Source organism: Phasianus colchicus, chromosome 5, assembly GCF_987193195.1.
Source record: "Phasianus colchicus chromosome 5, bPhaCol1.hap1.1, whole genome shotgun sequence".
NCBI lineage: Eukaryota > Metazoa > Chordata > Aves > Galliformes > Phasianidae > Phasianus > Phasianus colchicus.
Genome location: NC_143440.1, coordinates 18,953,789 through 18,976,583, shown reverse-complemented (window position 1 = coordinate 18,976,583; position 22,795 = coordinate 18,953,789). Strand labels below are relative to the sequence as shown.

The following is a 22,795-nucleotide window of genomic DNA, read 5'->3' as shown; positions in this document are numbered from 1 at the left end:
GGTATGGTTTATTGCAGGAAATGCTGTTGAAAGGTGGATGGTTGGGCAGAATTATCTTGGAGCTCTCTTCCTATCTTCCTATTTTGCTGATTCTATGATAATGATTCAAGTATAATGGGCAGGCCACTTCATTACTTCTTTAAGTAGTGATTGTTATACTTCTGTTCTAATTCCTTTATTCTAATTTAGTATTGAGAAATAACATTTTTATTTATCCAACAATGTATAAGAAGGCCTGATGATATATAAATTAAGGGCCTGGTTTTCAAAACCGCCCAGATTTCTGAAATTCAAAATCTTGAATTGTTCTTGAACATCTTTCAGGGACAGTGACTCCACCACCTCCCTGGGCAGCCTGTTCCATTGCCTGACTACTCTTTTGGCGAAGTATTTCCTGACATCCAACCTGAATATCACCTGGTGCAACTTGAGGCCATTCCCTCCAGTCCTATTGCTAGTTATTTGGGAGAGGAGGCTGACCCCCCACCTCACCACAGCTCCCTTCAGGTAGTTGTAGAGAGTTATAAGGTCACCCCTGAGCTGCCTCTTCTTCAGACTGAACAATTCCAGCTCCCTCAGCCGCTCACTGGTACTCTAAAGAATACCATAATCGACTTTGTTTGCATGTCAGATAGGTCAATGGAGGTGTATTCACACCCTCACCGTGTCTCTTGAATTAGCAGTTTTATCTGCTGCAACCGTTCATGTTATTGGCAGCTGTTATACATACGTAAATGCATTTGTATATGTATGTGTATGCATATAAACACACAAATGAGATACCATTGAGATTTATATTATAGAAGTGGGAGCAACAGAGCAATGAGGCTTAACATGTAAGTTTGTTGTCCAATGCTGGGACTGCACCTGGTCCACCCTGAACCATTCATTAGCACAGTTTCTCTGAAGCTGCTTCCAGATTTAGAACCTCGATGAGAATAAATATCTGATAGTGTATTGAAAGCTGAGAACTGCTACTTCTGGAAAGTTTTCCCACCCAAGTTTTTTCATCTTTCAGAGCCATGCACTAACCAAATTCCAAATAGACACTTCAGTATATATATATTTTTTCCATGGATGTTCTTTAGCTTCAAAAGCTATAAAGTAATTGTCTGGATGCTGCAGAGGTAGATGCTGAAATTGATTATGGATGATTTGTGCTTTCCTCAAAGGCCACTGTAAAATGTCAGAACATTTTATTATTGGGTCAGTTATAGGGAAAAAAATTACAGAAATGTAGAAATGTAGTGATGGAGGATCATTAGTTTATCAGCTTATCAGAGACTGTGGAGGAAAACAGATGTATTTGATGAAACTTATAGTAAAAAAAAATCATTGCTGAGAAGAGAAAATGTATCTATTTCTACAGCTTCTTTGTTGTTAGTGCTGCATAGTACTTTACTATTCTCTTCTGTGTCATTCACTTCACTTCTGTCTGATCTTGCAGAGAAGAGTTGGAAAAGAGGTCAATTATCATCAATCTTAAAGGACAAGGGAAGGAGGCACAAGTCTGTATTACAAATTTTACTCTTTCATTCTGCTATCCGACAACCCAATTTTTATTCATGCTCCAAAGAATTTGGGTTTTGGATGTTTTTGTTGCAGCACAACAGTGAATTTTTCACATGAAAGAGACTAGATTCTTCTCTACTCCAGGGTGTATAGCAGTGTAAACTCTTAGCTTTATTAGAATTGCTTTCATGACAAGTAGAGGTAGAAAGATATTTACCTGTTGTTAGTAGGTGAAACTGCTAATGAATAACAGAGATTCATGGAGAATTTTACACAATTGCAAAAACATTTTTTCTCTGGCATTTTTTTTTCTTATAGCTTTTGCAATAGTTTTCTTTAGCTAATGGTTTTGCACTGAAGAAGTACTGGGAGATGATTTGAAGAAAAGTCCGAATTTTTAGTGGAATGCTATGTGCCTTCAGTAGGCCTACTGCCTATTACAGATTTTCCTTTGCTCAATGTGAGTGTCCTTCATGAGGCACCCTTCATACCTCTTCATTCTCTTCTTTTTCTTGTCTCTGTTTCTACTGTCTCCTGCTCACAGTTTCTGGATCTTCCCCATGCTGGTGTCTCCATTTGAGGGAAGACTCTCAACTTCCTACACCAGAAATCCTGGTTATTCTTTCTAGATCTTCAGCATCTTACTGGATGACTTGCATCATGGTTTCTAGCACTTACTTCATTAAATTAGTTCATTGAATAAGTTCATTAATTTAGGAGAGTATTTCAATTTAGCATCCAATATGAGTACTCAGGACAGCTATCCTTGGTTGTTCATGAGATGACTAAATGATTCTGGAAGTTTATATCAGACACAATTTTTGGATCCATTAGTTGAGTGAGGAAATTCTCCTTTTGATCTTACTGTAATCTACCAAAATGTTTTGCTTATGCTTTTTGAGGAGAAATATGCCAAGTCCTCTTCTCCCAGTTCTCTGAGTGGATAACTTTTGGAAGAAGTTTCTATGTTATGTTAAAACCAAGGATGGTAAGTTTTACAGCCATGCTTCATTTTAAGGTTTCAGTGAAATGAAAGATAGATAGAGAGAGAAAAATCAACCTTTACAGCTACGTGGGATGCACAATTCTTTACCTTCAAAAAGATGTGTATTCTCCCTTCCTTCAGTATGTGCTGAGATTTAACATCTTTATGGAAGAGGCTCACAACAAACAAAAAATACACCTGATGCTTTCTAGGTTGTGTTTGTTGCTTGTGTGAAACAATTAGTATGGGGGGAAAGTATTCATAGTTTTCATATATGTGTTTATTTATTGATTGATTTGAAGGATAGAAAGAAACTGTTCATGCTGCCAGGACAATTTGTTTTCTAGTCTCAATATGAGTCTGTGCCAGAAATGGTTGAGAAGTGCACAGGAAACAGAATTAAGTTGTTTTAGTATCTCTGACAAAACCAAACAACATTTGCTCATAGAATGATAGAGACTGTGAGTTCCTTGAAAGAATCTTCTGTTACTTTACTTTTCCAAGTTTGGCTTCATAATTAAAAGATATTCACTGAGGAAATTGAATGCTAAATGGGGTATTCAAATCTTAGACAAAACCATTGACAAATGCTACTTTTATGAGTCAGTCTTGGATGTTGGTTTTGAAGGACAAAATTCAGTGACCTGACAGCACCCTATTTGAGGTTTGTAAAGAAAGATCAGTGGTGTTGAACCTGCGGGGCATTTTCTTTCTTTTCTGCAAAATGATTTACCCCCTTGAGCAGCTATAAAATATGGATTAAAAAAATGTCATAATTCTGGCTATGTTTAAATAAAACAACTCTTAATTCAGAGATAGATTCTAACTAGAATATGGCTTCACTGTCCAGAATGCTGATCAATCCCAGAAAAAGCAATTCCTGATCAAATAATAAAAGGGCTGTCTTGAGGGTAAGCACTGAAATATCAGGTCAATTATTTAGCTATTGTGTTAACCCCTAAGATGATGGAACAGTAAGTGTATTTTTGTGATGGAGGGGTTGGAGAGATTGACAGCATTTGAAAACTATTTGAAAACTGTGTTTAAATCCAGAGAAACATAAAATGCAATACAAGTGTCTAATGTGCATCCAAGCAGGAAAAGCTTGCCTGCTGGGGCAAACATGACTAGTTTTTAATGATCCAGTCATAACTCAGGGAGGTTTTCCTTTCACTTTATTTGTTTAGTTTTGTGGTGCTATGAAAGGTTTTATCCTTAGATAGTGTCACCTGTGTGGTATTTTGCTCTCTACATACATTTAATATCTGAATTTGGCTTATGAAAAACATTTGGAGATGCCAAGTAAGACATGAAAGGCATAGAATGGTTTAAGTTTTCTCCAAGTGTCAGAGTATAATACGCATATTTGTTATGGGATTCATGTGTTGCAAATTATACAATCTTAGAATGGTTGTGGTTGGAAGGGACCCTTGAATTTCATTTTTCCATAGATCAGGTTGCTTGAAGCACCATCCAGCCTCAGACAGGAGCTCACATATCCTCTTTGTGTAGAATGGTTCACAGATATTATCCATATTTTAGGAGTAGGTACTGTTTCTGTTTTCTAGGTTATTATTGCAGTCAGAAGTCTAACTTCCTTCTGGATTCACTAACTGTCATGCAGGATTAATGGCTAGTGTAAATGTTTCTGTGATAGCACATTTTTAAAATTCCTGTGCCCCACTGTCTAGAGTGATTTATCAGTTTTGATATCAACATGAAAACAAATCACTAAGGTAAAATCAGCTGAGGTAAAATTCAGCTATGAATGTACTGTGGTCTGTACTACTGTATTAGTAATAGAATAGATTCAAGTGGGGAAGACTCTGTGAAGACGTAGAAGCTATTATTAGTACAACTGCCTATAAAACAGTGTTTATTTTAGTCGTGCATGACTCACCCTTGTACTTACATAAAAGACAAGACAAAGTGCAGTTCACTGACTTTGGCCACTATCAAAATGCTGACAAAACCTCAAAGTGCATGCTTTTTCTGAGATAAGTAATTTTGTCTGTCTTTTTAATCTGTGTCTTGCTGCAAGACAAAGGAAAGGAAAACAAGTAACCACGGTTCATGATTTATATAACTAAGCCATCATACCTAGGAAGCTTTTCACTGATAGTTCACTATGTTCACTCTGCGGCGAACATAGTTCTGAAACTATGAGGGCTGCTCCAAAAGTAATGCCACCTCCTCTTTTATTATATTGGCCCACAATGTCAGAGGTATATGTTAGTGGTGTGGCAGCAGAGGTTCAACCTTTCAGCAATATTCCATTACATTTTGCTGCTCTGTGACAGGTGGCAGCAGAAGGGCAGTCTGATAAAAACAATGTCTGACATGGAAGTGTGTATGAAGTGTGTAAGTGAATTCCTCCATGAAGAAAAAATGGCACCATTGACATTTATCAATGCTTATGGAGACTAAACAGTGAATGTGAGCACAGTGAGGTGGTGGGTGGTGTTTCAACAGTGTCGACAGCAACATGAAAGACAAGCCATGTTCCAGACAGCCATGCACAGCTGTCACACCAGGAAATGAAGAGTGTCTCAATCGACTCATCCACACAATGCAGACAAGGGTAGTGACTACGTTGAAACATATTGCTTTGTAGTTGAGAATTTGTTCTATCAAATAGTATTGTGCTCTTGTATCTGCTGTAATTTCCATGGAGATAAATGGGAGGCATTACTTTCGGAGCAACCTATATAAAACATGCAGTGAGGTTTTTGTCGTTTGCTGCTTTTTACTAGCTGTCACTATACTGCATTAAATCATAGCTTTGGGCCATGTTAGATCTTATGCAAGCTTCCAGACGGGCTACAGTTATGTCAAACAAAATTCTTCATCTCTCCTTGATGAATTATGTGATAACCCTGGGGAGAGATGAAAGAAAAATAAATAAATCCAGTTATATGTAGTTAAGTGAGGATGTTCTTTATTAACCTGAGGGCCAGCAGTGGGAATGCTAGGTAGTGAGGTAGCTCAGAGATGCTTTCATAGCAAGCAGTTTAGTACTCTAAATGAGATGTTGCCCAGGTAGCTTAGTAAGCAGGTGGTACTTGCTAAAAAAAAAAAAAAACATGGAGATGAAAAAAGTAAAAGCAGCACACCAGGGACAATTGCTTCAAGCCAAAATTATTGTGAAAACAAAAAGCAAAGACAGTAGCATAGATGGTAATTGTTAAGTATTCTTGTCCCAGTTGGTAATTGTGATTTCCTGGTGGAAAAGATTTAGTAGAACTTTGCTGATGTTTCACATGAAGCTGTGGTGAGCACAGTATTCATGATGGTGATTATTATTATTATTTTAAAAGAATGCAACTGTACTTCCTGCTTAAAAAGAAAAGGAAGAACTAATTAAATATATGACTTTGCCTGTACTGGATTGTACTGTGAAGGATTGCTTCATCTTTTCCAGATGGAGGAAACTAGCCTTCATTTTTATCACAACCTGCAATCCATCCTTCATATTCTATTTTTGGCTTCTAAAAAATTTCCACTTCACCCCCTTGTTTAGGAATACATCTTTTTGGCTTAAGACAACAGACTGTCCTACTTACTCATCAGTTCCGCTATGTAGTTAGTGGCTTAAATTCTCAATGTTATGAGAAACTTTGTCCATGATGAGAGGACAAACTTAATTCTTACTTCACCCTTGTATTTCTGATCAATAAATTGATGTTACTAAAGTGAATGGTGTAAAGATGATGGAAAATATTTTGTATTTGCAATATTCCTTCCTGGGATCTGTATATACCCTCATTAGAGTGCATAGAACTGAGCTGAGATGCTAATAGATTGCAATGACATCAGCATCAGGCTTTAATGAAATACTGTCACAGGTCAGAATTTCATCTCCTTCAGGTTTGTTGCTAGGCAAAACAGCACAGCAGAAATCACACTAGAAAACATTTTAAGTTTTCAGTCTCCTTCAGTTTCTGAAATAGAAGAGTTTCAGTCATTAATCCCAAGGTCCTCTCTATTTAGGAGATATTGCCAGCTTAGCCTTTGTGCCAATAAGTATTGATATGCTTCTAACTTTGGCTTGTACATGTATTTCTCCGCATGCTAAAGTAAATGATCTAGGTTAATGGGAAGAGTGTACAATAATTATTTTGGATCAGGTGGAAACATTTTAGAAAGAAACAAATGCTTTGAGGAGATGGCATCGCATTTCTAGGTCTTTGATCTAGATCAACCAATGTAGTTGGATTCTACTTTTTAGAGTTCTTGAATCTACACAACTTTCTAGATAGGGTAAGTCAATCTTCTCTTTATTCCTTGGAGAGGACAACTGTCCAGAGAATTTTCTTAAATTTCTGTGTAATACTCTGTGATACTCCCTCTCCTTTTCTTTTTGAAAATAAAGTTAGCTAGGAAAGTATTTATTCTAGATCTTTTTGCAATGAATGCAGTGACTCAATTTGTTACAATATTGCAGCTCACTTTTACCTGCCATTGACCTCTGAAGTTTAAAGTCATCTTTAAAAATGATTGGAAGCCCTTCAGGGGGATATAATTGTTGCTGTTGTTGAAGGAAATAATTATGCCAGAATCCAAGTGTTACTTCCTAAGAGTAATTTGCCAATTCCAGTATTAGAAACTGACTGTATGTGCTAAAGATCTGATACAGTCATCTTCTGTTATGTTTAAATTGTGTCGTGGCTTGCCAAGTAATTGCACTGGAAGAGTGAAACAGAACTAAGAGTACCACTTAACAAAGAAAAATCTATATCATGAGCAATGTAAGAAGCAAATACAATAAATCCAAGTTCTGAGAGTCTTTCACACAGAAAATTATCACTTAGCAAGGATGTATGTCTAAGACATTATAACAGTTCGAAAAACACTTATAAAACAGAAAAATACTAAGCTGAAGATGAAGTAGATACCATATAGGTACCTTACTGTAGCAGAAAGAATATTCAGCACTTATGTATCAGAAAAGAACTAAAAACTGTGTTAGCTAAATGAAGGCCTGGTCTGAGATGTCTTTTTTCAGATGTACTATCTTAATTAAAGTGTCCTTTAACTTTAAAATCTGGATTGCATGGGGGAAAAGTGATTTTACTCCATTAATGACCAGGAGTTTCATGTTTAATTATATCTTTGACTTCTTAAAATATGAGTATGCAGGGAGGGCAGAAAGCTGACTTTAGTAGTTGTCACTCATTCTGAGCTGAGCAGCTTCAGATGCAAGTTGTAGTGAGGAGTCAGGATCAAGACTCTTTAGAGTAACTGTTCTTTAAATATTTTCTTTGGAAGTCTAGGAAAAATCTGGTCACAGCATGAGAGGATTAATCCTTCTTCCTCTCTGCAAGATCAGAATTCTGAGCAAGTAAGAGGTGAAATCTTTGCAACCGAGTAATCACATTTATCAGTGTCTTTCAACTACCAAGGGATAACTACTGAATGCCTAATTTAATTAATCCCTTATGTTATGTTATGAAAATATTCTCATCAATAATGTACAAAATCATATTGATTTTGGTTAAATTTTGAAAATTACAGTTAGCACCTTCAACAGCAATCTCCATATGTCAGCCCTGAGCATGGTCCCAGGATACTTAATGCAAACACTGTGGGAGTGTGTGTTAACATTGTGCATAGCCTGTGCAGAGAAGGCCTTGAGCTGGCATTGAATGGCCATAGCTCTGAAGCCAGAACTGACAAAATTCTGTCGTTGCAGTACTAATTAGCCTGCGGGCAGCCCCATGCTGGTATGACTGCATTTCTTCCAGCACTCAGGCTCAAGTCTCTGCATGGAGTCACTCTGCTTCATTTAGGCATGCCAGATTGCTTGGCGATAGCTCAGGTGCTTCTAATGCAGTACTGTCAGATACCTTGGGAATTATTCTCTGTGTCCTAGATGTGTCCTCTAACTAAATTGTAAAGAGTTAAAAGGATGAAGGGCACACAGTGGCTTATGATCACAAGCGGAAGAATAGAGTCACTGGGGGAAATGGAGTTGTATATGGGAAGGATGAGCAGGAGCATTAGCACATTAAATGGGCATTGTAGGGATTCCCAAAGGTGGGTACATCAAGTCTGTAGAGGCAGCACAAGCATTAAAGAAAACCCTAAATTTTCAACCTAATCTTGACATGCAAGACCTGCAGTTTATAAATTATTTTTTCCAGATCTGGAGAGTCAGTTTCTGAATTAAATAATGAGATTTCATCTCCCCAGGAGCATAAAATTTCCAACTCTTTCTTTCTGAGTAAAAACACTGGGAAAGAAGTGCCAAGTAACATGAGCAAAATTGCTTATAAGCTTTCTGTTGATATGATGTTAAAAGCGGAGTCAGTATGTTGTTGACAAGATTGAATTATTTTCCCAGTTCGTTGCTCTTCAGTATTGTTTTTATGCAGTCCTTGTCTGTTGTACCAAGATCAGCCGTTTGATGAAGTAAGTAAAGGCCATATCAAATTGTAGCTGCTTTTCCTCACTTAGAAAACATTAAAAACTAATTAATGGCATATTTTGCCTGCTTTCTTTGTTTATTTTTAAATTGCTGCCTCTAAACACTGCAGTTTTTCTTGTTTTTATGGCTATTAGCTTAGTTATTTCTAGTACATCCATACACTGTCAAGTGCACACCTACAATTTTCTCTATTTCTCTCAAAAAAATTGAGCCTCTTCAGTAAGAAATGCACTCCTATTGATAACTACATGTTATATATATATTTAAATATATATATATATATCTATAAGGGGAACTGTACGTTATTAACAATTTATCACTTAACTATTTCAGATAGCAAGTATTTAGAACATCTGAAAATATCTTGAATTTCATAAGCTCTCAGGAGTCAATAATTCCTTGCATCGTGAAGTGATAGGAAGATAGACAAGTATGCAATACTGAAACCAGTAGCAGAAGATATTCTGCTTCAGATGTGGGCAACTCCATCAGTGCTGCCCATGCAGGATTTGGGGTACATATTAGTCAGTAAAACACACTAAGATTATTTTTTACAGCAAGTTTCCTGGAACTGAAGCTTTCCTGACAACATGGTCAAACTTCAGGATTTAAATCAGATTTTTCATGCCTATCTTCCTTTCAAAGGAAATACTGGAAATCAATAGAATATGTATTAAGATACCCTGAAATTGTAACATTACACTCGCCAAAATAACTAGCCAGTGTTGGTAACTGGGACAAACTGATTTAGGTCAAGGTATTTGGAGAGAAATCTGTTGTGATACAACTGTAATTGAGGCAATTAAGCAAAGAGCTGAGAGGCTGGTGAAAAGGTAGTGTTCAAAGAGAGCCAATTGATGCTTCAAAGTCATGCTTATGATTGTGCTTGTAACTCTTTCTCACAGCTGTTTCCATCTGATTGTATCATGCTTCAAAGCCATGTGAACAACATATCATTAAAGAAATTGTTATTGCTAGCTGTGAAATGAAACTGGTAACTACTGGGTTTACTTGATGTTCTCTTTTCCAGATAGCACTCTAGCTAAAATTCATGCTCACTAGAAAATTGAAGTATTAAAAGTTTTCTGGCATGGGTAGTCACTGATGTGGAACAATGCACTGTTGTACAGCTAGGATTAGCCTCCAAATCAGGGCAGCTACATCCATAGTGACTTCTGGAAGTGCTCCCTGCCCCATGCTGATTTCCAGGCCCTTCACTGGCTCTGGTTGGGAGTGCCCTTGCAGATGCCTGCCAAGCAGGATTTAGCAGCCCAACAGGCAGATCAGCACTCAGGAATTTGCTCAAGTTGTGGTGCATAACCTGTATTGCTGCCATCTGTATTGCTGTCAGGAGGGAGTGTTTTCCTGACCCTTCTCTGATTATGGTTTGGGATTAAGCTTTTGCACATCACGTGTTCACAGGAATCATCCCAACATCCTGTGTAATGTTTTATCCCCTTTTAAGTGGGGCGCAAGTGCTAAGTACTTAAGGAATCTGAGCTCCAGTCACAATGAAGGTGTACATCTTACTTTCAAGAGTAGTATGCAAATTGCCTAGGCATCTAACAGCTTTTGACAGTTATGACTTTGTGGGAAATAAAATACTTTTCACAGAATTATAGTACTATAGAATCGTTCAAGTTGGAAGAAACCCTTGAAGACCATGTAGTCCAGCTCCCCTGCAATGAACAGGAACACCTACACTAGATCAGGTTGCTCAGAGCCCTGTCCAGCCTGACCTTGAATGTCTCCAGGGAACTTCCTGGGAGCTTGGAGGAACAGGTTCCTTGAATGTCTCCAGGGAACAGGTGGCTTCCACCACCTCTTCAAGCAAAAACATATGTTTTTATTGGCTCTTTCCTCAGTTCCTTTAAGCTCTTAAAGCCTTGCATAAGAATTTATTTGACAGGTTAAATTCTACAACTCTTGGTTACAAAGCAATTGAAATCTAAAGGGGCTTAGTTACTGTTTGGTGTTTAACTGCAAGTTAAACTCTTCCTTATTTCTGGAAGTACATAGCCTTTAGCGTATGGCAGCGTTATCCTTGGATGTTCTTCCTTTGCTGTGCATATTCCCTAGGCTCTATTTCTGATCTGTCCTTCCTTGCTTTAGACTTAATTCTCATTCCAAAAGATTGAATATTGAACCAAGTTTATCTGGATTTTGTCTCCTGTGAATAGTTTGGGTTGTTTTAATTTTATGCACAGAAAATAAAATTGATAACAATTCTGCAAAATCACGTTTGCTGCAGGTGAGGCTGGAATTCTCTAATAGAAAAGGTGGTGTTTTCACTAGTGTTTCATTTGTCTCCCTCTCTTTCATGTCCATGTTCAGTTCTGTGGCGTGCCTATTTCAATAATATGCTTCTGATGAATTGCTACATTTTTATATGGTCTTACAGCTACAGTGTGTTCCTAAAATGTCAGTGCGTAACAGCACTGATTCATCCAATGCATTGCACAGCCAACTTCTGTTTGTGAAGCAGGCAATTCTGTTGCTAACTTTAGGTGTTGAAAGAAAGAGGAGGGCAGTTTTGTGTTCCTTTTGGATGCCTAGGTAGAAAAGGAAAACAAAAACCTTTCCAATGAAATGTTTCCCACTTGTTTTGGTGAGAATTTGACCACATTGCTGTGAAGTAAATGTTTCTAAAAGACAGGCTTCAGCATCTTATTGCTACTTCAGGCATCCACAGACTTGGAGCAATGCATAAGGCAGAAACTGCTCTACTGGTTTTGCCTTTTACTTGCAAGGATGCTGCCTCAGGACTGGCATTCTGTGTAGGCTAGGTGGAGCTGCTTTAAAGGCCAGAAAATTTCCTCATGCTTTGTGAGTCATCAGATCAGTAAAAATAGATTTTTACTTCTAAGTATTTACAAATAAAATCAAAGTTAATGAAAGGTTTGTTGGTGATTCTTATCCACTATTACAGAATGCTCTGTGGGGTCTGCTGTTTTACTTCCAAGATGGTTGTTCACAAACTGAAGTAAATCATTCCATCTTAATGTAGAAGGTTTTTGTGTTTACGCTTTTGTTGGAGATGATTAAAAAAGTGGCACTGTGCATAGTAAGTAAATTCAGACTTCACTTTCTTTGAGGTGGTAATAGAAAGACTCATCATTGACTTAACAAAGTTGCTCCTATAAACAAGTTTGTTTTCTTTAAAGAGAACTGAAAAGTTGTCTTTTGATGATTCTGAGTTTTTGTTTCATTAATATTTGTAGCACGATATGTATTTGTTGCTGTATTATACTTACAGGTAGACACTAATACCCTTTTAAAGTGAAGAATGAGTAGGATTTCTATTGTTGGCCTTGTGAATGTACCTAGTGAATTCTGACACTCCTCTGCAAAAGTAGATACCAATACAGGATCATCCAGTATTGTTTTTCATAACATGCTGTGCTTCCTAAACAAATCTGTTAGTTTTTTCACCTCTATCAGCTGAGCCTTGGTTATGTAAGTAGGTTAAGTAATTAGTGATAGGTATGTTACAGTGGATTAGTTGTTTTCCTCTTTTTAAGGCTCTTAAACTGAAGCATCGACCTAATGATCACAAAGTGAGTCTTAGGCAGAATTGGGACTGCACTGCAATTTTGATGCAGACCCTCATCTTTGTATTAAGTAATCTATCAAAGATGTTCACTTGAAATAAGTTTTTACTTAAATGAAAAAAAAAAAAACTGAAGTGAAGAAAGGTACAGGTATTTCAACTCTTTTTTTGCTAATATTCAGATAAGGCAATGAATATAAACTTCTGTTTCTGTACAGTGCTTATCAACCTAAATTATTTTTGTTACTAAAAGCTTTTAGGATAGGTTTACTTTATATTTAATCAAGGGCAGATGATTAGAAATATGATGGAACTTGATGTTGGTGCAGAGATTGCCTTGGCTCCTCTTTCCCAAACTACTTAGACCCTAAGGAGCATTTTCCATCCGGACCTGAACCCTGCAAATAGCTTGGTTAATTTGCATCAGTTACTACAGTTTGAATAGCTCAGTCCATTAGCACTGAGGTCCACAGGCATAGATTGTATTATATTTAGTCAGTATGGCTATTGAAGTCAGTGAGTATTTGGATAAAGTTAATTAAAGCAGGGCTTTGCTGACTAAAAGGATGTCTTTCTGCAGTTTAGGTCAGCTGCATGATTTGACTGAGTAAACAACAGTCAAATGATGCAGTGGTCTTGTAACAACAAATGGTGCAAAACTTAGTATTGCCCACAGGCTTGGTAGCCTGACAAATTAAGAAAACCTGTCCATATAGATAATAATGTATTACTAAGTATTAACATGCAAAAACATGTTCCTTTCCCAACATTAATTACTGTAGACAGACTTCAAATAAAATGTACTTTACTGTGAAGCACTGTGTGTCTTTATATGAGGCACTGTCTGTGCTTCTAATCAAGCTGGAGCTTCTCTTGTTAAGGTTTCTGTTTTCACTATTTGTGGTCCTTCATGAAGGCAGTCAGTGTATTGCATATCTGAACAAGGAATATTAGCTTTTTGTAATTATTATTTGAAGCTCTCTTCTGTAGCTCTTATTCTTTTGTCTGAATCTGTAAAGGACAAAATAATTGTCTACAAGTTTCACTTTGAGGCAGAAATGTTTTACTATATTTTATTCTAAGTTTGTGAGTTTTAAGAACATGATGCATGTCCTGTAAAAAAAAAAAAAAAAAAAAAAAAACTGACAAGCAATTCTAAAATTAAGGCAGAATACAGTGAATTCTAATATGACTTTAAGAAATATTTACTTCTATATGTTGTAAGATTAGGCATTCGTATATAAAGAGAACTAAAGGACAGTAGTTTTTTTATTCTTACCAGTGCAGATGCATTTTCTGGAAAATGACTGTTTGTAGGAGGAGGACATACAGATTATCTATACTTGATGATAACACGTTCTGTCAATGTATCTGTGTAATCTCTGTAAAGGCTTTAGCTGACAATCTTTGGAATGTATGAACAAATCCGTTTACATTACATGCATAATGCTTAACTTTAAATTGTGTTGCCAGAATAATGTGTGCTCACCAAAGGAAAAGGAATATTAGACTGCATTTTTAACACTTGTGAACAGATCTGTATTTTGATATGTAGTTTAGAATCCTAATGGCCTTTAAATGCAGAGTTTTAAAAATAGAAGGGCAGAGCCTGCTATCTTTTACCTATTGTAAATACTTATCAAGTGGTTCATTCAGAATTCAAATAAAGATCCATTGTCTTCTCAGTGCTTACATAATTCCACCATGCTCCTGATTTTGAAAAGGGTATATTTTTAGGGTTGAATATAACATCATATTTTTATAAGGAGTTGAGAATTATTTAGCTGGGATCTGAAACATATAGTCACTTCATAGACCAGAACGTGGCAGCTGAGTGCTGCTCTCAGGATGTAGCTTCACCAGCAACAAACCATACCCTTGGGTGCCCCAGTACCAGCACTTCCAGCTAGTTGAGGGAAGGGATTGTCCTGCTCTACACTGCACTGTTGTGGCCTCACCTCGAGTACTATGTATACCTCTGGGCACCTCAGTACAAAAACGACATTAAACTATTAGAGAGTGTCCAGGGGACAGAGCTGCAAAGATGCAGAAGGGTTGAGAATGGAAGACATGAAGTGTGGCTGAAGTCCTTGGTTGGTTCAGCCCAAACAGAGGAGTCTGAGGGGAAGTATTGTGGCCACCTACAGCTCCTTATGAGGGGAGCGTAGAGCCAGGCACTGATCTCCTTTCTCAGGTGACAGTGAGAGAACCCAAGGGAATACCATGGAGCTGCAACATGGGAGGATCAGGCTGAATATCAGGAAGAAGTACTTCACCAGAGGGCAGTGGGCATGGAACAGGCTCCCCAGGGCAATGGTCATAATCCCCAAGCTGCCGGATTTCTAGGAGCATCTGGGCAGTGCTCTCAGACATATGGTCTGAATTTTGGGTGGTCCTGTGAGGAGCCCAGAGCTGGACTCAGTGGTCCTTGTGGGACCCTTCCAACTATGTGTTCTATTTGTTACTGTCCCCACAAACCCTCTCTGCTGCGCGAATGAAGCTCTTAATGAACAGCTCCAAAAATAGGCCTGGCTTAGAATCACAGTCTATCCCAAATGGATTTTGTTCTTTGTGTGGCCCTGAAAAGAACCATCTCAGAGGAGCTGACAGGTGCAGAGGGGCAGATGCTCATGTAGCACCACCAACAGGATGCTTGCCCAAGGCTTGTCAGATGAACACAGGCGTGCTCCTCCCACTGGGCCTGGCAGGCAGGTCTCAAAGTGAACTTCTGAAGCATGCAACTATAACCAATCCTTGGAGTGATCTGGATTAAATCTAGACTCTTTGTTTTCCTCTGAAGTCAGCTTGCCAGCAGAGCCTCACAGAGCTGTAGTAGCTGCTGGAAGCAGCAAACTGGCACAGGATGGGTAGCCAGGAGGGGAAAGCAGAGGGGAGGAGGTTGTTAAACTTGCTTTTCTACTAGAGTACAGTAGCCCGAATATGCATCTAGGACTGTATTTATTCTCTTTACATGAAGAAGCAGTTTGCTCTTGACCTCAAAACCACCCGCAGCAGACATGGATGACAACGGATATGTCAGAGAAATGAGGTGAAAGCAGCTGCCAGTTGCAGTGGTTAAGCAGTTTTGGATTTTCATGCATGCTTTCATCTGTGAAGGGCTGATAAGCTAGAGATGGTTCATTAGTATACGGGTGACCTCTGGTTTGCTATTTTTGGTACTCAGAGGTCAGCTGGCTGTGTATGGTACTGTATAGGTTACAATAGCAGCTGGAATTAATATTAGAATACTCTGTTGCGCTTCAAACTCCATTTAAATGTTACTGAATTTTAAATTGGAACATATTTTTGAGAAGCATGGGAATTTGCAAAAAAAAAAAAAAAAAAAAAAAGTATTTAACAGCTTATCATCATAGATTTTATTTTAAGAAAAACAGAAGCAAATGTACCACAAGCTGGACAAACTGTCAGGTGCTAGTAGAACTGAGGGATGCAAAGTAAGTGCATGCTGGAAAGATTCAAAGAGTAACAAATAAATACAGTGATAATAGAACTAGGGCAAGAGGTTAGGTGCCCCCAAATCCTACCTCTGTGGTTAAATTAGGCCACTCCTGTCCTAAAAGCCACTGTGGGTTGGATGGAATGTTTGGCTCTGGTGTGGAGTTAATCAGGTCAGTGGGGAGGGAAGATGAGAAAGATTTGGTGGGGGAAAAAAAAATGGTGGCATCTTAAGTTGTGCTTTGATTCTTTCTAGCTATGAACCTCTGAAGCTTGTTGCCAGATGTGATCCTCCTGTCTAATGTATAGTCTGATAAATGTTCTGGGTGTGAAGAATTGAGAAGTGGTCAGAGACCTGCTCAGACAACTACTGGACTTTTTTTGTTCATCTTTGACACTCCAGTACTCGTTCTTCTAAACAGGTTGAAATATCTAGTATAGATGACAGCCTTGTACTGCCTCATAACAGTATATACCCACTAGGCATTGTACTTTTCTGAAGGTTCCTCAGAAATAGAAACATTTTCAAGTGTGTGTGTGAGAGAGTGCAAAACAGATGTGCAGAATTAATTTGTTTTTATCCCTAGGAGAAGTTGTCACATGAAAAACTGCCACCTCTCACACCTGAAAGCCATTGGACAAAATCATCCTAAGTGTAATTTAATTGATTACATTACACTGCAGTTCAATCAACTGCAATAAAGTTAATTGAACCTCTCCTAAGGAATGTGACTTAAGCCAAATGATTCAAAGTAGTACCAAGGTACTGATTAATGGAGGCAATTATTTTTAGTAGGAATGGGTCCAAGTAATTGAGTGATGCTTAAATGTTCTGTATAATGTGGTCTCATGAGGATAGTAGTTGCTTACTTTCAGCAGATTTCAGTTCAAGTACAGGTACAAAACATTCAAAAATTTTAGATTAAAATGCTAGTTTTAAGTGACTACACCTTCCAAACTTTGTGATGGGTGAGAGACAAACAGCACTCCTCAAGTCTGCTGCTTTTCTTTTAGTGTGTTTGTTTAACTCTGTCTCCAAGCATAACCACTGGTTTCTGCGCAGAAACATTACTGCTGTTTTGTCTTTCTTGGCAATATTTTCAATGGGACAAAATGAGATGTTATAGAATAACCATTTTGATGTTTTTCAATCAATTAGTTTTTCTGTTTAGGCTGGATTGTTTTACAAATGCCTTTAATTAAAGTAAGAGAAGTTCCCTTAGAATATTCAGCTGTGTTTTCTTGCTATGCTTATCTATTTGCATGTATATGTGCATGGTCACTTCAGCAAAATTTACAACTCTTCTGAAAAAAAGACCGGTGCTTTTACAGTTTTTAACCAATGATAGGATCAAATGTTTTGTTGCTGAATTTAAAGTCATATTTTCCGCTGACCATATGTTAATAGCTCCACAGGTGAAATGTAGATTAGGTGAAATGCAGGTGAAAAGTAGTCCATCTTTATGGACTTCATGGACATTCAAGTTAGCTTGAATGGTGAGGTATATTTAAAACAAACAAACAAAAAATTAGACCCACCAATCAAAACTAGCTGGTTTTGAAGTGCTGGTCAGCAGTTGTGTTCCATCTAGGCCTTAGATTCTTTGTTATAGTAGATTATTAAAATTCTTATTCAGCCAAGAGAGGAAATTATACTCACCTGGTCTGCTTGTAGTGTCTGTGGAAAGTATAGAGTAAATAGACCTTTAGGTTATTGCCAGTTTGAGCAGGAAAAAAAAAAAAAAAGGTATAAACAAGTCATACGCAGACCTAGGATGAAAATTGGAAAAAGTAGGGTCACAGTATCAGAGGTTCTGGGTCTAAGTAGAATAACAAGGAAAAGAACTCAAAGTAGTTCCAAGAGGGAGCTTGGTTTTATGTTAAGAAATACATTATGTGATGCAGTTGCCATGACGACAAAAGAGTCTGGAGTTTATGTTCTGAGGTGTCTCTTCGTTCCCATGCTTCTATCAGAAATAGATGTTCCTAAGTGCAGCTGAAGATTAGCAGTACTGGTGCTACGTGAGGGTATGATGAGATGCAGGCTAAAGCTCCCCTCAGCAGCGAGGCTTAGCAGTCTCCAGGCAGAGACCAGGTTCCTGCTGCGGCTCAGAAAACAACAGCTTTGCCACTTCTAAATCTCTTGCAGGAAAAGTCTTGTGCGTGGCTGGAGCAGCCCTGGGGACCTTATGTTTCAGCCCATCCTGCTGCCTTCACTGAGTGTGGGCACTGTGCTGTGCACCTCTCGTGCCAGATGAAAGAGAAAAGGCACAATACTCCCTCAAAAGAACCTGCCTCTCTCTTCTTTATATCCTTCCATGCATTACAGCCACCAATCCAGGCAAATCTGTAAGCAAGAGGATTTGTGACCTGTTCAAACAGTGTCACGTGCACAACTCTGTGGTTACTTGAAATGCAGAAGTGTCATTTGAGTCTACAAAACTTCTTATATGCTATTTGGCTGGTACCAATTGTAATGGGGTTAGTGTGTACTAAGGTTACAAAAATGGTGGGTTTATTAAAAAACTGTGTAGGCCGGGGCTTGTAACTACGTATTGTAGGGCTTGGTCTTATTTTTTGGTTGTTTTTTCAAGCAATTCAATGGATGGGAAGAGACATCTGGGAAGTGTTTGAAACTCCAAGGTGGATTTCTTCACCATTGCACCTCTGATTTGGTCATTGTGGGCAAAATGATCAAGTTTTGTCTCCTTAGTTACCATGAAAAATGACTGATTACATTTTTCACTGACAGAAGGGTTTGATAATGGAAGAATTAGGATGCTGCATGATGTATTGAAGAAATTAAGATATATATATATATTTAATAATAGAACAGAATCTGTAAAGGTCTCTTTGTCTGATAGTGTTTTTTCTTTTGCACCTTCCTACGGGAAGGCTGCTCTGATGAATATCTTCCAGCTCATACATCTGCTATCCTACAATGCACAGGTTATTTTATTTCATTTTAGTTTTTCAACCTATTGCATGGTTATACATTCTGGGGGGCAGGGGGAAGGACTTTCATGCAGCCTGTTCCATTATTCATAAAATCTACCTCAGCATCTTCAGGAGGTAGATAAACAGTGCTCTTTTCCAAAATTCTACATTTTTAAATAATAGTATTTCTTCTTTGCTCTCCTAAATTTGTTCATATATGTAAGCTAGATACATGCATTTAAATGGTGAAGAGTCTGTTTTATAATTAAATATTGACAAAAGAACAAACTTATACAGTAGGATCTTCTGTGTGATATGGGTACTGTAAAGAATAATCCACTGTTTCATTTTCTTTAAAATATGGATAGGCACATTTCTTGGAGGGAGGGAGGGTGTATTCATAAACGTTTAATCTTCATCTTTACTGCTAGAGTACATTTTGTGATATCACCCATAAGTGACTTCTCTGTTTTCCATTCAGACTCACTGTAAAACAGTATCTAGCATATCCTTATCCTTTTCTAAACTTCCTTCATTTCTTAAGCTGTTGTCATTCTCAGTCCTGTGTACATATCCCACATGTTCTCAGGATTATAATGTTGCCTGAAGAGAAGCATTTCTATCTTTGTAAAGTTTCAGAAAAGTTTATTGATGTCATGGGTGTTCATATATCATTCTTTTTATGGAGGGCTCGCTCTTGTAGAGATTATTTCTCACAGAAGAAAAAAAAAGAAAAAAGAAAGATTACCCAACTGGAGACCACATCATTCTGTAATCTTAAAATACCATGATTTTAATTGAGTTTGTGAGTTTTAGAGATTGCTGTATGTAAATGCTCAGTAAGATCAAGTTAGAATGGTCTTGAATATTAAAGATAGTGAGGATGGCCAGTGATCTTTGTCTCCAGTGTACTCCACATTTTTTCATAATCTGTTGAGAGAACACTCATGTTTGAGGATAGAACTTCTCATTGGTGGTGTTCAAAGTTCACTGTGCATGACGAATGTCATCGTTGTTTGAAGTCTCTGTTTTGGAGCTTCAAGCATGTGTAAGCACCTTGAATGCCAGCCCCAAAGTCCTGAAATATAGTGTGTTCTCCAAGAGGGTGCTGGAGGGATCAAGGACATGTTTACTGTAGTCACAGTGATGGGAAGGGGAGAAGAGACACAGTGCACCTTTTTTTGTCTTGGGGAATTGAATAGCTCATGCTCAAGTATTTTGCATAACCACAGAAACATTAAATGGCAAGGATGTGAATAACTGGTTTAGTGAGCCAATAGAAAGGGATGAATCCACATAACCATGTGGAGGTGATGACAAGTATTAATTGCTGTCTTCTCTGACAATTTAGTGTCTTAAATGTATCTGGATTAGCCACCTATATGTATCTCCAGTGTCAACTGCAGACTGGTTCATCTGTATCTTTCCTAAATACTGATCACTAACATAAACATCACTTTGCTTGCATTTCTTTTGTATGAACTGCCTTTAGCTGTAAGATGACTAGCAGTGATGCATCATATGGGGCAAAGGCTGAATAGCACCATCTGTCTCCTGCTGTTGCTGACTGTTCAGAATCAGGGTTAAGTCATGTATGGTACATGAAAATAATATTATAATTCATGAGGGTAATACTATTTCAAGATATTGAAATACAATGTATTACACACCTCTAGTAAATTATCTGGAAAATTCAGCTGTTGAACGAGTTTTTCTGATTCTTGTCTCCAGCTTTCTCTGAAGTCGTAGTTTTCCCATCATGTAGTACTCTACTGATCTTAAAAACTGATGTGCATTAATTATACAAAGTGGAAAAGGTGACATGTAGGTGGAAAAATAGGTGAAGGCATGTAGGTGAAAGACTATTCATACATACATAAAAAAATCCCCCAAAATACAAGTTCAGCTTGAGAAGTCAGATTTTTGATTTACGTTATTTTATGAAAATGTAAGTTCTGTAAGTTCATATTATTTCATTATTAATTTCTTAAATCCTCTCAATTTGGGCCAATAACTTCTGTCTCTCTGGTCAGTTGTAACCATATGATGACAGAGTAGGACTCAAAAATATTAAGTCCTATGGGTTTTCCCAAGATATGGAAATGGATGTTTGGCTTGTTGGATGACCAGCTGACAATGATGCAGCATGGAACCAGCCACAAAACATAACTATTTCTATAATATAATTGTATATTTTTACCTGTTTTTGAAGAGAAAGAAAGAAGTGTAAAAAGTTTTGCAGAAGAAGTGAAAGAAAAGAAGAACTTCACTTGTTGCATGCTGAAAGATTGGGTTGAAGAAGAGGGAGAGAGAGAAACCTGTGTCCACAAACTGATTTTGCTAGGTGGTTTATGGAGCATCCTTCTAAACACTTCACCACTAAAACAAAAATATTTTCAGTTATGTTTCAAAGACTGTGATTTTACTTAACACCAAATGCAAATGCTGTGGATATCTAAGTGTGTTACGGACCATAAAAATTTATCTTCTTCAGCTTGTTTACAAACCCAAATGAAAAATGTAGTAGTCATTTGTCCACTGCCAAAGCTTAAAATGGAAGCAAAGAAAGTATAGTCAAATTATTTATACCTGAAAATGTACTGAAACTATCAAACAAACCTGCTAGAACTCTGCTATGATACTACATACTATCTGCTGTTCACTTCAACTGTCACTTAGCTTTTATATAGAGTATTCAAGGAGAGTCTGTGACTGAAACCCAGTTCTTGTTGACAATCTTGATTTTGTTTTTGCTTTTTAATGATGCTAGTTTTACCCACTAAGCTTTGAAACATAGTGATCTTCAGATCTCCTATTGATATTTTTATTGCTGTAAAAGGAATCTTTTTGGCACTAGTTTTTGTAACTGTACCTTTTAAACAAAACTGCTGTAAGCAATCATTTAGGGGTTCTGTTTCTGAGACAGCTTTAAAAAAGATGTCTTATATATTTGCTCTTGCTTTAAATGTTAAATATCATTGCACATAATGATGTGAACAGATGGTGTGCTGCATAAGCTGTTTATCATTTTGCACATCACTTTTTATTAGTGAAGTGTACATGTTTGATTAATATTAACTTTTGATGTATTTGAAATTGTCTATTTTTTACAGCATTAGGATATATATTCTAATCCATACAGACTTAAATTTTTACTCCAGTAATAATAGAGTTGATGCAATCTCTAGTTTTGAATTATATAAACCTTCTAATTGTGGAAAAGAATTACCTGGTTTAGGTTTAAATATTGGAAAGAATTTTGGAAGTAGGAGGGTAATTATTCCTGCTAAAATGTTTTAGAGAAATTAAATATAGATGTCATTGGTCCAGCTAAATAAACAGCATATCTTGGAATTAAGCACGAGATGCTAAGGTGTAAAATAAAACAGCAACAGTTCGATTCAGATCAATATTCTTTTATATCTTCCACCTACAGAATGAGAGAACTTTGTATTTGCCTGCTCAACGGGTCTGGATGTTCTGCATGTGTTACACCTATGTCAATTCAATTGAAATTAAAAAAGCATCTCAAGAGGCATCTCAGGCTTACAGACATAGCACACAAGTGATGCGTTGAGACCTTTGACTGCTGTATTGTTTTTGAAAATATGGTTTACCAAAACATTATTTTGTTGTAAATATTCTTGTCTCATCTAAAACCTGGAAAGAAGTGAAAATTTTTCATGGATGAGAAAATGATTTCTAGTTGTAAACCAGGGCTTGTGGATCTGCTAAATGGCAATAACATTTAATGAGAGATTTTGCTCTAAACTGTAAATTCTTTAGAGTGTGAGATGCTCAGCCTGTCAGAATAAATAGAGGAAGCTAAAAACGCTTACTTTGAAAATGACTGTTCATTTTGGAATGCTCTGGGTGATCTCGGTGAAATAGAACTGAGTCAGTTGTGCTTTGGATAAAGTTCAAATTC

At 37.4% G+C, this 22,795-nt stretch overlaps 1 protein-coding gene across 6 annotated transcripts in view; it reads left to right on the top strand.

Annotated features, from left to right (window-relative positions):
* Positions 1 to 22,795, top strand: part of SHANK2 (SH3 and multiple ankyrin repeat domains 2) — a 351,210-nt gene that overhangs the window by 284,283 nt on the left and 44,132 nt on the right. The gene's annotated exons all lie outside the window — the stretch shown is intronic.